We start from the raw sequence: 13,787 nt of genomic DNA on the forward strand, positions 1-13,787 counted from the left end.
GAGTTGGATTGCTATGAGTTTGAGGCCACCCTGAGACTATAGAGTTAATTCCATGTCAACCTGGGCCAGTGAGACCCTACCTTGAAAAACAAAACAAAAACAAATATATGCATATATATATGTGTGTGTGTGTATGTATGTACATATGTATGTATGTATGTATGTATGTATACACACACATCACATACACACATAGATATACAATCTGCAAGCAGAGTGAGAGAAAAGGAATGGGTACACCAGGGTCTCCTGCCACTGCACAAAAACTTCAGAGGCATGCAACACTTTGTACATCTGGCTTTATGTGGGTACTGGGGATTCAAACCCAGGCTGCCAAACTTTGAAGAAAGCTCTTTTAACTGCTAAGCCATCTCTCCAGCTCATTATGTCTATTTTTAAAGAGTGTTTATTACCAACTTTATGCTTGGCATACTAGTCTAGGCACTCTCTTGCACTTCCAATCTGAATCCAAGACGCAGTCATTTCCTTTCCATCTACTCAGATGAAAGAGCATTGTTTCTTGGTGTTAGGGTGAGAGGAGATAGGAACTCAGATCTTCTGAATGCAGGCCTTTCAACTCCACATCCCATCCAGTTTAAAAATAAAAATGATGCTAACTGGCTTAAAGCAAACAAAACTACAGAACAACTATTGGGGATAAAGGTCAGTGAGAGCAAAGCAAACTTCTCTTGAAACGACTGCCATACTTTTTTGTAAGGCGTCAAGTCCATTACAATGAACTATATAGTAGAACACACTTTCCAGACATTTTTAAAAATAATGTCAGGTTGGAGAGATGGCTTAGCAGTTAAGGTGCTTGCCTGCAAAGCCAAAGGACCCAGGTTCAATTCCCCAGAACCCACGTAAGTCAGATGCACAAGGTGGTACATGCATCTGGAGTTCATTTGCAGCAGCTAGCGGCCCTGGCATGGCTCCCTCTGTCTCTCAAATAAATAAAAACATTTTTTAAATGTCTTTTTAAATCAAATTTGAATTAAACATTTTCAAACCCTTAATAAAGGCTTCTTGAATAGAAAAAAAGGATTTCACTTTGTGTGTGTCTAAGTGTCTCATATGTGTTCATGCATGTTTGGGGCAGCACGGGTGTAGATGTGTGGATGTGGACACATGTATGGAGGCCAAAGGTTGATGTCAGGTATCTTTTTCAATCCCTCTTCACTTTACTTATTGAGACAGGGTCTCTTAAAATTGCTAGTCAGCTTGCCCAGAGATCCCTGCCTCTCACACACCATACCTGCCTTGTATAGAGAATCAGAAAGTGCAGGCCTCAGATTCTATCCCCTGCATCCAAAGTAAGATCCTAAAACCTGGTCATCCCATTTGTGTATGTGCTATGAATTTTTCAGGCTCTTAGGATTTAGAAACAGGACATCAGTACACTTATCTCTAACGCCCAACTGTCACTAGCCAATGCCAGCTGAACCAATGAAGCCCCTCTGTTGCTTTTCAAAAAATATTTATTTGAAGCCAGGCGTGGTGGCATACACCTTTAATCCTAGCACTTGGGAGGCAGAGGTAGGAGGATCACTGTGAGTTAGAGGCCACCCTGAAACTACATAGAGAATTCCAGGTCAGCCTGAGCTAAAGTGAGATCCTACCTCAAAAAAAAAAAAAAACAAATAAACAAACAAAAACAATAAAAAATATTTATTTGGAAAAAATGTGTTTATTTGGGGGCTGGATAGTTGGTTCAGCAGATAAAGGCTTGCTTTAATTTGTTTGCAAAGCCTGCTGGTCTGGGTTCAATCCCCTAGCACCCACATAAAGCCAGATGCACAAAGTGGTGCATTCATCTGGAGCTGGCATGCAGTGGAAAGAGGCCCTAGTATGCCCATTCTCTCTTTCCCTTTCTCTCTCTCTCTCAAATAGATAAATAAATTTTAATAAAAAATGTGGGGGTGGGGCTAGAGAGAAGGCTCACCAGTTAAAGGTGTTTACTTGCAAAGCTTGACAGCCAGGGGTTGATTCCCTAGCACCCACGTAAAGCCAGATGCACAAAATAATTATGGAGTTCATTTGTAGGGGCAGGAAGCCCTGACATTCTTTCTTTCTTTCCATTTCCCTCTCAAATAAATAAAATTTAAATATATATATATATATATATATATATATATATATATATTTATTTATTTATGAGGGGAGCCAGAGGAAGATAGAATGATTAGGCAGGCATGTGCCACTTTATGTGTCTGGCCTTATGTGGGTACTGCAAAATCAAACCCAGATTGGTAGGTTTTGCAAGCAAGCACCTTTAACTGCTGAGCCATCTCCCCAGCTCCTCTGCTGCTTTTTAAAAAAATATTTAAATATTTATTTATTTAAGAGAAAGAAGGAGATAGATAGAAAAAGACAGACAGAGAGAGAAAGAATGGTAATACCAGGGCCTCTAGCTACTGCAAATGAACTCCAGACACATGAGCCACCTTGTGAATCTGGCTTTCCGTGGATACAGGGGAATAAAATCTGGGACCTTTAGCCTTGTAGGTAAAAGCCTTAACCGCTAAGCCATCTCTCCAACCTCTCTGTTTTTTATTTTATTTATTTATTTATTTGAGAGAGAAAGACAACATGATAGTTATTGAGCCTGAGGAATCCCTGAAATTTCAACCTCACTCATTACGGAGTTAATCTTTGGGCTTTCAAATTCAATTAAAAATGGTTTGTTGTTAGCCGGGCGTGGTGGCGCACGCCTTTAATCCCAGCACTTGGGAGGCAGAGGTAGGAGGATCACTGTGAGTTTGAGGCCACCCTGAGACTCCTTAGTGAATTCCAGGTCAGCCTGGGCTAGAGTGAAACCCTACCTCAAAAAACCAAAAAAATAAAAATGAAAAAAAAAAGAAAAAAAAAATGGTTTGTTGTTGTTTTGGTGTTCTATCAAACATCAGAAGGTTCCATATAAAATGTTGTTATTGATGTTTTCAGTGTACATCTAGTTAAAAGTGGAGGTCACATGTATATATCAACATAGTCTTGACAATGATTAAGAGCCACATCTATCCAAGTGGTGGCTCACATCTGCAATCCCAGCCCTGGGGAGGTGGAACCAGTAGCGTCAGGAGTACAGAGTCATACTTGGCTATACAGGCTGCTAAAGGCCAGTCTAGGTTACGTAAGACCCTGTCTCAAAATAAATAAATAAATATCCACATCTAAAATTTAAAAGTAAACTGCAAATCCTCTGTCAATGAACTTTTCAAACCTAAAATCTTATCAGTGGCAGAAAATACTTCAGAAATAACAAAACAAATTCATCCAATAAAAACTACATGTTCTCTAAATTTTTAAGATTTAAAAATATGTATTTTAACCTTATTTTATGAATAGAAACAACAAACTACAGAAGTTTAAGGAACGTACTATGATGGGTAAGTTGTCCATGTTACTGTAAACAAACCTTTGCCCAGGTTCTTGTAAACCACCCTAATGAAACTCATTGGGTCACAAAAGGGGGAGGGGGATGGGAAGATGGCTCGATGAATAAACAGGCTTGCTCCCAAGCACCTACAAAAAGCTGGACACAAAGTAGAGTGTGTGCCTGTAATCACAACACCCCCACAGCAATGGAAGACAGAACCTGGAAAATCTGGAGGTTGGCAGGCCAGCCAGACTGGCATTCCCACCAGCAAACAAGAGTGAGATCCTGTCTCAAACACGGTGGAAGGAGAAGACCAATACCCTTTGGTTGCCCTCTGACCTCCATATGCCATGGATACATAACATACACATGCACACACACAAACATAAACTCAAAATGAATCAATTCCTTTTAAATGACATGAAAGGCTGAGCATGGCGGCATACACCTTTATTCCCAGCACTCAGGAGGATCACTGTGAGTTCAAGGCCAGCCAGTGTCTACAGAATGAGTTCCAAGTCAGCCTGGGCTAGAGTAAGACCCTACTTCACAAAAACAAAACAAACAAAATGACATGAAAATAGAATGGGAGCAAGTTGGGAAGAGAAGAGATTCAGCAGGTATGGGAAGGGGGCAAGAGAGGATAAGGAGAGTTGAATATGATAAAAATACAGTATGTACATGTATGAAAAGGTCATAATGAAACCCATTATCGGGTATGATTAATACATGCCAATAAGAAACATCTTAAAAGTTAAAAAAATAAATTTTGTATTTACTAAGGTCTATAGCAAGAATGAAACAAACCCATAAAACTTTTTAAGAGGGTAAGTTTTAGCATACTATTAATTATATTATAATAACTTTACTCTTCGTAGTACTTATAAAAAGATTAGCCTGAAGCCGGACGTGGCGGCACATGCCTTTAATCCCAGCACTTGGGGAGGCAGAGGTAAGAGGATCGCCGTGAGTTCGAGGCCACCCTGAGACTCCATAGTGAATTCCAGGTCAGCCTGGGTTAGAGTGAGACCCTACCACAAAAAAAAAAAAAAAAAAAAAAAAAAGATTAGCCTGGCTGAGCTGAACATAGTTGCACAACATCTTTAATCCCAATACTCAGGAAGCAGAAGTAGCACTGCCATGAGTTCAAGGTCACCCTGAGACTACATAGTGAATTCCAGGTCAGTGTGGGCTAAAGTGAGACCCTACCTCCAAAAAGTAAAAAAAAAAAAAAAGAAAAGAAAAGAAAAAAAAGATTATCCTGAAGAAATAAAGCTCACCATTTGTTTACAAACTCAATGCTAGAACTCTGTTTCTTAACAAAGAAATAAATCATTTTAGTTTCTCCTTCAAAAACTAAAAGACTGCTCTTTTTTCTAAAACTAGAAACAGCACTGTATTGAGAACCAGATTTTTTTGTGTGTGTGAGGTATGTGTGCCAACATGCCCAGCTAGAACCAGATTTTATTAATATTATTTATTAAAGCTTTAATAATTTTAATTTGTTTAATTTCTACAATGGGTAGGACATCCTTTACTCCAAATGGAGCTGGGAATGTAGCCTTGTTGGTAGTGTCTGCCTGTCATGGGTGAAGCCCTGGGTTCAATCCCTGCACTGAATAAACCATGGTGGTCCAGACCTGTCATCCCAGCACTTGGGTGGTAGAAGCAAGAGGATCAGAAGTTCCAGGTTATCTTTGGCTACAGAGTAGACTCAAGTCCAGACTGTAATATAAAAGACCCTATCTTAAAAATAAAGCAAGGGCTGGAGAGTTGGCTTAGCGGTTAAGTGCTTGCCTGTGAAGTCTAAGGATCCTGGTTCGAGGCTCAATTCCCCAGGACCCACGTTAGCCAGATGCACAAGGGGGCGCACGCGTCTGGAGTTTGTTTGCAGAGGCTGGAAGCCCTGGCGTGCCCATTCTCTCTCTTGCTCTCTGCCTCTTTCTGTCTCTCTCTGTCGCTCTCAAATAAATAAAAATAATAATAAAGGCGTGTGCCACCAGGCCTGGCCAAATTTAAAATAAAATAAATAAATAAATAAAGCAAAATTGTTGGAGGGAAGGAGGAAAGGAGGGGAAAGAAAAAGAAAAACAAGAACAATTGGCTAAGCATAGTGACACACACCTGTAACCTCGGTGGTGAGGAGGCTGAGGCAGGGGACCTGCATAAATTAGAAGCTGATCTGAGCTACTTACTGAGTTGAAGGCCATTCTGAGACAATATAAGGACAATTCCGCCCCCTCCCAGGTAGGGTCTCACTTTAGCCCAAACTGACTGGAACTCACTCTACAGTCTCAAGCTGGCCTCAAACTCACAGTGATCCTCCTACCTCTGCCTCCCGAATGCTGGGATTGAAGGAGTGTGCCACCACCACGCTCAGCAACAGGAGAATCTTGAAAGGCAAATGTAATTAAGAAAATAAGGCAAAGGGCTGGAGAGATGGCTTAGCACTTTAAAGCACTTGCCTTTGAAGGCTAAGGACCCAGGTTTAATTCCCTAGTACACACTGAATTTGGAGTTCGTTTGCAGTGGCTAGAGACCCTGATGCACCCATTCTCTCTCTGTGTATATATGCCTTTTTTTCTCTCTGTCTCAAATAAATAATAATCAATGGTGTCTCCCAAGACTTTTTATTTATAAATTATTTAGTGAATGTACATGTGTGCTTGTCAGAGGACAACTTTCTGGTGAGCCCTTGCCTGCCAACTTGTTCTGAAGCGGGGTTCTAGCTGCTCACCACTCTGTGAGCTACCAGGAAATTTTCCTGACTCCACCTTCCTTCTCACTGCAAGTATGCCGGGATTACAGAAGCCTACTACAGCTTCTGAGGATTTGAATTCAGGCAGCCCAGAGTTGGTGGCAAGCACATTGCACACTGAACCATCTCACCAGCCCTCCAAAGACATTTTAAAATATATTTCATTTATTTATTTATTTGAGAGAGAGAAAGAGAATGGGCACACCAGGTCCTCCAGCCACTGCAAACAAATTCCAGACACATGAGCCACCTTGTACAACTGGCTTATGTGGGTCCTTTGGCTTTGCAGGCAAATGCCTTAACTGCTAAGCCATCTCTCCAGCCCCCTCCGAAGACATTTTAACTTACTGTTTTCAATTAGGTATTTGTAGCTAATTTAAAAAAAAAAAGTGTCTCAATTTTATATCTAAAACTATGCCCATTCTCTCTCTATGTCTCTTCCTCTCTCTCCATCTATCTGCCTCTTTTTCTTTCTTAATAAATAAAATGTGTTGTGTATAAGCTACATGTAAGAAATATCAAAGCATAAAAAAATTACAAGCAAAATCTTTTGTGTCCCTCCAACTCACTCCTTCAAATTTATTATACTAATATAATGGTGCCTAACATTGAGAATGTTCTTTTACTGTGAGCTGTGAAAGAGCTTAAACTTTTACAGAAAGGAAATACTATGATATGCTAGAAGGACTCAAGGAACAAGTTTGTCATCAAAGTCTTGGACTTATCTTTTTTTAATGTGTGTGTGCACATGTGGAGACCAAAGACAGAGTTGCCACCCTCAGAAATGTCATTCACTTTTTAAAATTTATTTATTTGAATGGGGGGGGGTAGAGATATAGGAGAGCATGCCAGGACCTCTTACCACTGCAAATGAATTCCAAATGCATGTGTCATTTTGTGTATCTGACTTTACATGGGTCCTAAGGAAATGAAACTGGGCCAGCAGCTTTACTTTTTTTTTTTTTCAAATATTTATTAATTATTTGAGGGGGAAGAGAAAGAAGAGGACAGATAGAGAATGGACACACCAGGGCTTCTAGCCACTGCAAACAAACTCCAGACACATGTACTACCTTGTACATCTGGCTTAACGTGGGTAATGGGGAATCAAACCTGGGTCCTTTGTCTTTGCAGTTAAGGCACTTAATTGCTAAGTCAATTCTCCAGCTCCAATTCACTTTTGAGACATGGTCTTCTCTCATTGGCCCAAAACTAACCAATTAGGCTACACTGGCTAGTCAGCAACCCTAGGAATTATCCTGTCTCTACTTCCCATTGACTTGAGGGGGATTACAAACCCATGCCACTATATCCAGCTTTTTTATTTTAAACATTTAGAGAGATTGAACTCTGGTCCTCATGCTTCTAAGATAAACACGTTAATGAATGAATGCCTGTGAAACCTAAAGACCCTGATTCCCTAGTACCAGTAAAGCCAGATGCACAAGGTGGCACATGCATCTGAGTTCGCTTGCAGTGGCTGGAGGCCCTAGCATGCCAATTCTCTCTCTGTCTCCCTAATCTGCCTGTTCCTCTCCCCAAATAAATATTTTTTTTTAAAAAAGGCAGCATGTGGGGTAATGAACATGCTAAACAGAGCAGAGTCTGGACTTCAGAAGTGTTGGCTAACTGGAGTAATAATCATTATGGAATAGACACCTGTCCAAGGAACCCATGATACTCAAGAGGGTTCATTCACACTTCCTAACTAACACTTTCTATTTTAATATACAATTGCTCATTTTCCTAAAAATTGTGGCACTAAGTTCAGGTACCATACATTTACCAGCTAATTACAAGTAACATGCTAATCAAGTGGGCAACATAAATTAGAAATCTTCATTAAAAATATTCCAGGTAGGGCTGGAGAAATGGCTTAGCAGTTAAGGTGTTTGCCTGCAAAGCCAAAGATCCTGATTCGATTCTCCAGGACCCATGTAAGCCAGATGCACAAGGGGGCACATACATCTGGAGCTCATTTGCAATGGCTGGGGGCCCTGGCATGCCTATTCTCTTCTCTCTCCCTCTTTCTCTCAAATAAATAAATAATAATAAATATTTAAAAAATATTCCAGGGATCTGGGTGTGGAGGCGCACGCCTTTAATCCCAGCACTCAGGAGGCAGAGGTAGGAGGATTGCTGTGAGTCTGAGGCCACCTTGAGACTACCAAGTGAATGAAGGTCCGCCTGGACTAAAGCAAAAAAAAAAAAAAAAAAAAAAAAAAAAAAAAAAAATCCAGGGGAAGCCAGGTGTGGTGGCGGACACACTTAATCCCCGCACTCGGTAGGCAGAGGTAGGAGGACTGCCTCGAGTTCAAGGCCACCCTGAGACTACATCGTGAATTCCAGGTCAGCCTGAGCTAGAGTGAAACCCCACCTCGAAAAACCAAATAAATAAATAAAAATATTCCAAGGGAGTAAAAAAATTCCAGGGGCTGGAGAGATGGCTTAGCGGTTATGGCACTTGCTGGCAAAGCCAAAGGACCCAGGAGTGATTCCCTAGTACTCAAGTAAAGCTGGATGCACACGGTGGCGCATGTGTCTGGAGTTCATTTGCAGTGGCATGCCCATTCTCTATCTGCCTCTTTCTCTCTCTCTTTTTCAAACAAATAAACATTAAAAAAAAAAACAACTCCCAAACTGGGTGTGGTGGCACACGACTTTAATCCCAGCACTTGGGAGGCAGAGATAGGAGGATCATCATGAGTTTGAGGCCACCCTAGACTACACAATGAATTCCAGGACAGCCTGGGCTAGAGTGAAATCCTGCCTCAAAAAAAAAAAATTTTTTTTAATTAATTAAATAAATTAAAAAATTCCAAAGGCATATGTTGAACAACTTCTTAAAAAAGATTTTATTTTTATTTATTAATTTATTTGAGATAGAGAGAAGGAGAAAGAGAGAGACAGGGAGAGAGTGAGAATGGGCATGCCAGGGCCTCTAGCCACTGAAAATGATCTCCAGATGCATGTGCCACCATGTGCAAATGGCTGGTGTGGAACATGGAAAATCAAACCTGGGTCCTCAGACTTCACAGGTACGTGCCTTCACCACTAAGCTATCTCTCCAGCCTATGAATGACTTTTTAAAATGACACTTATCCACACAAAATTTCAAAAATAATTCAGCTGAATATTATCAAATCAAAATACTTCAAGTTGTAAGTCTAGTGTTTATGCTAAATGCTCTCTCAGAAAGTACCACTCTGATAGCAACCAGTTTAATTTTTTTCACTGAACCAAGAACACATCCTAAACGTCTCCACATAAAACTGAAAGGATGTTACTGTTATGGTTGATGGACTGAGTCCATAGTATCGCAGTTTTAACAGGACTTCCTGGTGTTAGACAACAATTTCAGTATTAATGCAACGGGTTAAAGTTTGGATTACCACAATTACAATTTAAAGTCAGACAAAAACTCAATCCTTTTCAATACGAAAATAAAATAGATTCTACCTATGACAAATTTATCTACTGAAAATGTGCTAGATTTCAAATCACAAGTAGTTCCATTTGAATACATTAAAGAATTACTTACTGTAGCTTTCCCAAGATTGACCAGACTGCCCACCAAAAACAAACAAATAAGCTAGTAATTCAATAAGGCTCTGACAATCACATGCCTATTTTACAGGCCACTTTGCTGTCCTGCGCGGACATTTGGAGGTTGCATTGCTAGCTACATGAAGGCAAAAAGAAGAAGTGAGGAAATGCTCATTAGAAAATAATAAATGAAGCACTCTTCTTAGCACACCCATCACCTATAAGCAGACTATCAGAAACACCTGCTTAAAATACATGTTTTGAATTTTCTAATATTCAAAATACAGCAAGCTGATCACCTTCCACAGGCAGATCTTCCTGCCCCTTCTTACTCTCACATGGTGCTTTGCCAAGAGCACAGCCCCAAGTAAAATAACCGATGCAATTTCCTTGTTTACTTAAAGAATCGCAGAAAAAAAAACATGTTGCCTGCTTCTGAAGCTCCCGGAAGCCGCCGACATTGCTTGAAATTCTTTTCACAACCATGTTTGAAATATGATAGTAACGATTCCTTCTACTAATAAGAAAATCTAGCTTCAAATTTATTAAAAGGGTTAAATGTTACACTGCATACAATTCATCAGTATGCCTTATTTGCAACTAGAAGAGGGAAGCAGAAAAACACACAAGATGGAAAACAACACTACTTCCTTTGGTTGTTATGAATAAGTGTTAATGGCCCAAGACGTAGGGGAAGTTCATGAAGAGACAGGAGGGGAGGGAGGATAACAATGTGAACCGGCTCCTTCCAGATTCACACAGATGTCGGAGACGAAAAGGAATTTATTTACACTGCAGTGCCAGGCAGCAAACATGGCTGCCCCTGCCCCCTTTAAGTCTGAATAGTCTTCACTTCCTCACTAAAACCATCAAATTATGGCCATGCCTCTCCCTGCCTCCCCACCATAACACAAACACATCCCCTCTTCCCTCAAAACAGTAACACTCACCCTTCCCCCATTTCACAACAATCACTACCCCATAACCACTAGCTTCTCTCTATTCTCTAGCCTTGAAATACTAGGCACAGAATACGTACAAATATAGGAACAAAAGATTTTCCCTTCGAACACTTTTAACAATCCCCACCCCCTTCTTTTATTCCCACCCTCGAACATTTTAACAACCCCTATCCCCTTCTTTTACTCCCACTATGTGACGCCTGGCCGACCATTCTCATCCCTTCCAACATTCAATTTCCTTCCCTAACCCAATCGTAGATCTTCCAGTTTCTTCCATCCCTTTCCTATTCTAAAGCATGCTGCCACAATCATTTCTCATACATTTACTAATCTCTTTCCCTCCACTTTATTTCCCTCGTTTCTCCCTAGATTCCCATAAGATGCCCCGCTTCCCCATCAAATCCTATCTCCACCCACCCCTATCCTCTACTCTTCCAGTTCCCACACTCCACCCCAGACCTTCCTATTTCACAGTCCACCCAGGTCTCTAATCTCCAAAACCAACTCTTTCCCTCTTCCCTGCCCCTCCCCCGTTCCCATCCTTATCCCCGCCCCCATCCCACCTCTACTCCCAATTCCCAGCTCAGCCAGCACCACTACATCACATCCCAATCCTACCACCACTGCCCCACCCCCCAAGTCCTTCCACACCCCCCACCTTGCCATCTGCTCTTCCTTCTAGACTCCCCCTCGAACCTTTTAAGGCCTGCCCCCCGCGTCTCCTCCCCTTCTCGGGTCTCACTCATTAGGGGTGTCCAGTCCCAGGTCCCACCCCACGGGTCCCTGGCTCGCAATCCACACAACACGCACATCTACACACAGCACTTTACCTTCAGTTTGTTCCATTCTAACCTCCCGGCCGTGTCAGTAGGATCACAGGAGAGACACGGAGGCCCGAAGCCGGGCTTGGGTGCAGGCAAGCTGCCTGAGGCTGCGTGGGGACGAGACGGAACCAGGCTAGGCCGCAGAAATCCCCGAACTAGATTTTCCCCACGCCGGGCACCCCTGCCATGGCGGCCGGCACCGAGGAGGGCCGCGGCCCCGCCGGCCGGGCGCAGCGCGGGGAGACTGGAGGCTGTTGGCGATGTGGTGGGAAAGCAAGACGGCGGGACTGGGGTCTCCCGGTGGCTTGCTGGTTGTCAGAGCGGGGCCTGCGGCCGGCGGTCCGGAAGGGGCAGCGGGGTCCCGGGGCTCCACTCGGAATCCACGCGCCCGTCCGCCGCGCCCGGTGTACAACCCCTTCGGCCTCGGCCTCTGTCCCAGAGCTGCCAGCCTCCGCCGCCGCCGCCGCCGCCGCCGCCACCGCCACAGCCGCCACCGCCGCCGCCGCCGCCGCCGCGCACAAAGCCCCCCCCCACCCGGCTCGGGCGCCGTCGCCGCCAAATCTCCAGCCTCTGATTGGCTGCGGGCCGCGGTGCCTGCCGGGAAATGCAGTCCGGGCCCGGGTGCACGGGGCGAAAGGAGGAAGAGGCTCGTCAGCGGCGCGGAAAGGAGGGGCGGAACCCTGGAGCCGACCTGCGAGTGTCCAGAGCGGATCGACGCGACACCGCGGGGGGCGGCGGGGGGCGGCGGGGGGCGACGAGGGGCAGGAGGGGGACATGCGAAGGGGGCGACCGCGAAACAAAACCAGGGGACGGGCCGGGCCCGCGCCGCAGTCTCTCAATACTGAACAGCACATGTCACATGCCATATGGTACTCGTCGTCGTGGCGCTGCTCCACGATTCCTAGATGTTAGGAAGGACCCGCAAAACAGGTATGCAGACGCACAGACGGCGGGCGAGCAGCGCCGGAGCCTCCTCTGCTGTCGGGTCTGGCCGCTATCCGGTGTCTGACGGCTGTCTGTCCGTCTGACAGCTGTCTTGACGGCTGTCAGAGAACAGCGCCCTGGCCCAGCCCCGAGCCACGCTCACTCCCGGGGTAGCAGCTTAGGGCTTGAGCCGTCTCCCTTCAGCCACCGGTGAGTGGGTGTCTGATGGTCCGCAGTTTGCAAGCGGTGAGTCCGGCTCAGGAAGCACCCAGAGCTCCTGGGCAGGCACAAGGACCCCTGATGCCCTCTTCCTGTCTACACCGGGCCCCGGAGGCTTCTGGGTAAGCAGGAGGACGTCAGTTGCATCCCAGGCCGAGGGCTACAGCGAAGGCTCGGTGCCCGTCACTTGCGGCGGGGTGGAGGGGGTGGTCCTCCGGTGCTCGCGCCAGACAGACCTCCGCACCGAGGGGTGTGACGACCTTAGTCTCAGAGCACACGCGCAAACATGAGAGGAGGGAAGACCGTGCTCTATAAGCCTCTAGCCCTCCCCATTCTAGGAAATGCTCGGAAAAACAATGAAAGGGCCTACGTGAGACCCAGTAAAGGAGCCTTTGCAGAGGTGTGCAGCCTGGTGGTAATGATTTAGATCGTTGCAGCACAGAAATGTGAACTTGAAAAGCAAACGCAGGCAGGGCGTGGTGGTGCACACCTTTAGTCCCAGCACTCCAGAGGCACAGGTGGGAGGATCGCTGTGAGTTCGAGGCCAGCCCAAGAGACCACATAGTCAATTCCAGGTCAGCCTGGGCTAGAGTGAGACACTACCTCGAAAACAAAAAATAAAATAATTTGTAGCTATTTTGTTATTCTAGTGTATTGATTATACGATACTGTCTATTTGTAAATGGCTACTTTGTATTTTATGCATGCTCTGTAACTGAATTTTTTTTAGTTATAGATTTTGAATATATTCTCATCCTAATAAACAGTTATGGGGAAAAAAATAAAATAAAAAATAAATAAATAAACAGGCAAGAATTAGATGAAGGGCTGGAGAGATGGCTTAGCGGTTAAGCGCTTGCCTGTGAAGCCTAAGGACCCCGTTCGAGGCTCGGTTCCCCGGGTCCCACGTTAGCCAGATGCACAAGGGGGCGCAAGCGGCTGGAGTTCGTTTGCAGAGGCTGGAAGCCCTGGCGCGCCCATTCTCTCTCTCTCCCTCTATCTGTCTTTCTCTCTGTGTCTGTCGCTCTCAAATAAATAAATTTTTTAAAAAAATTAAAAAAAAGAATTAGATGAAGAAACCAATATATACTTGCCTTCTGTCCTGACAATTATAGAACAAGAGGTCATGCTCTCTGCAGACATTATAAAGTTCCATCTATTTACTACCATTAAAGAAA

The 13,787-nt window shown here is 44.2% G+C and overlaps 1 protein-coding gene across 4 annotated transcripts in view; it reads right to left on the reverse strand.

Moving 5' to 3' along the window:
- The window catches only part of Nsd3 (nuclear receptor binding SET domain protein 3), a 144,131-nt gene extending 132,216 nt beyond the window's left edge, over positions 1-11,915 (reverse strand). For 2 of the 4 annotated variants that reach the window (XM_045131502.1, XM_045131500.1), the window contains exon 1: positions 11,473-11,914. The gene's annotated coding sequence lies outside the window, so the exon portion shown is untranslated. Of the gene's footprint in view, positions 1-11,472 lie in introns of all 4 variants that reach the window. The other 2 variants (XM_004671513.2, XM_004671514.2) reach the window with 2 other exon arrangements.
- Between the last annotated feature and the right edge of the window lie 1,872 nt (positions 11,916-13,787).

This window comes from Jaculus jaculus, chromosome 12, assembly GCF_020740685.1.
Source record: "Jaculus jaculus isolate mJacJac1 chromosome 12, mJacJac1.mat.Y.cur, whole genome shotgun sequence".
Classification (NCBI taxonomy): Eukaryota; Metazoa; Chordata; class Mammalia; order Rodentia; family Dipodidae; genus Jaculus; species Jaculus jaculus.